The sequence below is a fragment of the Euphorbia lathyris genome, chromosome 1, assembly GCF_963576675.1.
Source record: "Euphorbia lathyris chromosome 1, ddEupLath1.1, whole genome shotgun sequence".
Classification (NCBI taxonomy): Eukaryota; Viridiplantae; Streptophyta; class Magnoliopsida; order Malpighiales; family Euphorbiaceae; genus Euphorbia; species Euphorbia lathyris.
This window is the reverse complement of record NC_088910.1, coordinates 35688926-35692637: the sequence shown is the minus strand read 5'-3', so window position 1 is coordinate 35692637 and position 3712 is coordinate 35688926. Positions and strand designations below refer to the sequence as shown.

The following is a 3712-nucleotide window of genomic DNA, read 5'->3' as shown; positions in this document are numbered from 1 at the left end:
TAGTTCTTAAAATATGTCATTTTTGAAGTCGTCAAAGGTGATTTTAATAGTATCAATCGAAAAAGTCCTTATTTTGTTAAAGTTAAAAACCTCAATCATCATTTTGATAAAAAATAAACCACAATCATTTATCTGAAAATTAGTAAAACCACAGGGGTTTTATTTGAATTTTACCCAAAAATCAATTGAGTTTGCTTTGTAAATTTTGTTATTGTTTGTATATTTATAATTGTTATAAAAAAAGTATAATTACAGTTACATTACTTGTTGTGATGCATCACAAACTCAAATCTTATATAAATAGGAATTGGATTTGTGATTTTTGTGCGGACATTTTGATGTATTATGTTCTTTACTTGAGAAATGATATCTTTTGAAAAAACAGAGATTCTCTCCTTTTATAAAAACTACTTTTCAGCTATAAAAGGCAATCAGAAGCGGTACCTCTTACTTTTAGAGTGAAAAGGTAAACATGAGGAGAAAAATGAGTAACCAAACACCTCCTTAATGTGCCATCAATTGAAAATAGGTTTTATATGAAACCGAATAAAATGAAAAATTAATTAATTCACTTGTCAAAAACAATTTTGTATTGATGGACTAAATGTATAAATTACGCTATAAATTGAGAGTTTAATATCTAAAATCAAAAGATTAAAAAAGAAAAAAGATCATTAATTTTGGCGTTGCTTTCTCCTCTCTCATCGAAATTAACTTTTAGTTCTAGTATACACAACATATGATTCCTTAAGGCATGGACGGAGCTAAGCCAGAGTTTGGGGGCGGGAGCCCCCGATCATCGATTCCTAGCTCTACCATTGAATAATGATTAGTTCCACCCATGTAGCTCTCAATATTGATTTATATTAACTTTATGTAGTATTATTTTAATGTTTTAAAGTGGTTGAGTTGATTTAAAATGCATGCTTTATAATAAGAGGTTCATGAGTTCAAATTTCATTAATCTTATTTTATTTTATAGACTTTTTATTTATTTGGACTTTATTTTTCAAATAATTATAAATTATATTATCGTTATTAACTATCTTCAACAATGTTTGGGTGGTGTAGTTGGTTATCACATTAGTCTCATACACTAGAGGTCCCTGGTTCAAACCCGGACTCAGACATAAGTTAATTATTGCTTTGTACCAAAAAGTAGAGTTTTTATTTTCATAACACTTTTGAACTCATTTTTAAGAAATTACTAAAACTAGCCACTCCATTTTTACGAACAATTTCTGATATTTTCCAGTAATCAGTGGATGTTCAAGCTCCTTTATCCCGTCCACCCGTCCTTGTACTATATGCGTCTACTATAATTTCACTAACATTAGAAATAACACTTGTAGTTATTTCTAGAAATGGAGCACTTAGAAATTGGTAAGTAGATTTATTAGAATTAGGTGAAATTGGATAATGAAGAGGTTAATAAGATTAGAAGATGCTGTTCAAAAAAAAAAATAAGATTAGAAGATGCTATATTACATGTGGAGAAGGAGAAGCTCTGAAAATGAATATGGATAAAGAATGGAGATTTGTGGTTAGAAAATGGGTGTTAGATTCCAGTTATGTGGGTTTGACAAGTTCTCTAATGGAATCAAAATAATTGATGCATGTAGGAAAATTGCTTGACAAATTGAAGTGCTTTTATTCTTCTACTTTCACACTCAACAAGCTTCGAGTATTTCTGCTATCAACTCTTTGACATTTGGATGTTGTTCAATTGAAAATAACTTCACTTCAAGTCAAACACTATTTTAGGGAATAATCACGCTCTAAATTATCAATAAGAATTATATATATATATATATATACATATGACGCGTTTTGTGTAATTTTCTGACACACGGATCTTTAAAAGCGCCACGCCATTCAAATGCTTTCTTGCAAGATCATGGAGGTGCCGACTACTCGGCATCGATAACTACGTTAATATCACTTTTCAAAATAGTGAAAGAAAAAAGGTTAGAATTTTGAATATACTTAAAAGATTCTTTTAAACCTTATATTTATAGGTTTTTATAGTTCCTATTAGGATTTTAGGGCGTCGTCTTCCTAATAGCTACATGTCTCACCACGTGGTGAGACGTAATGTTCACATGCCTACCACGTGTGATTTTTTTCAATCAATTTTATATTTTAATTATTATTATTCTAAACAATTATAAATATTATGATTATTCTAAAAAATTCTACATATTAAGTATCAAATATATATAAAAATGTGTTAAAAACAATAAGTTCTAAAGAATTCTAAATATTAAAAAATTACAACAAGTCAATTCGTCTGGTTCCATTCCTCCATGGATCAGTGTGTGATAGATTTAAGAAAAAGTGTTCACATGTGAATTTTTTTTTTCAATTTTACATTTTAATTATTATTATTCTAAACAATTTTAAATATTATAATTATTCTAAAAAGTTCTAAATATTATAATTATTAACATTATAATTAAATAATATTTTTTTTGATAGAAATTAGGACGAGACAGAACTAGGGCGGGTGAGCAACCATGGCCCAAGAACTGTCAAACCCGCAATATATAAATAAAAGAAAAATAAGTGTTTGAACAAGAGAAGAGGAAGGAGAACAAACAAAAGAAGGGGGGAGGAGAAAAGATAGGAAAGGTCAAGAAAAATGCAATTGTGAAATACTACAAATGTCATCATTGATAAACCTGTGGTAAAAAGTAGGAGCTGAAGGCCACCAATTGATCACGGAGGAAGAGACTCCAAACTTTACCAATGCATCAGCAACTCTATTACCTTCCCTAAAGATGTGTGAAAAGATAATGTTCATTCTAGAGCAAATGCTGAGGCAATGCAACCACTCTTGTCGAATACTCCAAGGAACATCCATGGAGCGGTGTCTAAGCAGATTAACTACGTACATTGAGTCGGATTCAACCCAAAGCTGATGCCAATTTTTCTCCCAAGCAAGTTCAATTACGAAAATAGCGGCTCTCAATTCAGCCATATAAGCGAAAGAAGGAGGGGTAGAAAAAGCAAAACAACCTTTGGGAAAGCCACCAAAGTTGCGAAAAATGCCTCCTGCTCCTGCCTCGCCAAGAGTGTCAAAAGTAGAGTCGTCCACATTGACTTTAACCCAGCCCGGAGGAGGTTTAAGCCAATGGACCGAAATAATGTTGGGAGCAGGAGGCGGCCGAGGAGAAGCTAGAAGGCGTGATAAAATAGAAGCGTCTCTCTGAGAAGAGCAAAAGCCTTTAGAAGTGGCCAAGGACTCTCGAATCATACGAAAGAGGGTGATCTTCGAGTGCTGAATAGAAGGAGAGACTTCTTTAAAGATTGCTTCATTCCTGCAATGCCAGATTAACCAGATGCAAGTGACAGTGGCAACACGCCAGATCATCAACACCTGAGAGCTAAAATGAATGCTACGAAGATTGCTGAAGAAGTGGATGAATTGGGAATGACGAGGTAATGAGCAGTGAAAATGAATCTCAATGGCCCTCCAAAGAGAATCTGCAAAAGAACAGCTAATGAATAAATGGTTAATAGACTCAACATCCCTACCATATAGAGCACAATGAGAGGCAATGGATAATCCAAGATGCTGTAGGAGGTCATGAGTTGGAACCCGACCATGCAAAACTCTCCAGAAAGTGAAGGAACGAGAAGGGGGAGTGTGAGCATTGCAAACAAATTTATACCAGTCCACCGAGGAGGACCTAGGACTGAGAACCGAGTT

General features: G+C 33.2%; 1 non-coding gene across 1 annotated transcript; it reads left to right on the top strand.

Moving 5' to 3' along the window:
- The first annotated feature begins 1056 nt into the window (after window positions 1-1056).
- On the top strand, window positions 1057-1130 carry TRNAM-CAU (transfer RNA methionine (anticodon CAU)). The gene has a single exon. It is a non-coding gene; the product is annotated as a tRNA-Met (tRNA).
- The last annotated feature ends 2582 nt before the right edge of the window (window positions 1131-3712 follow it).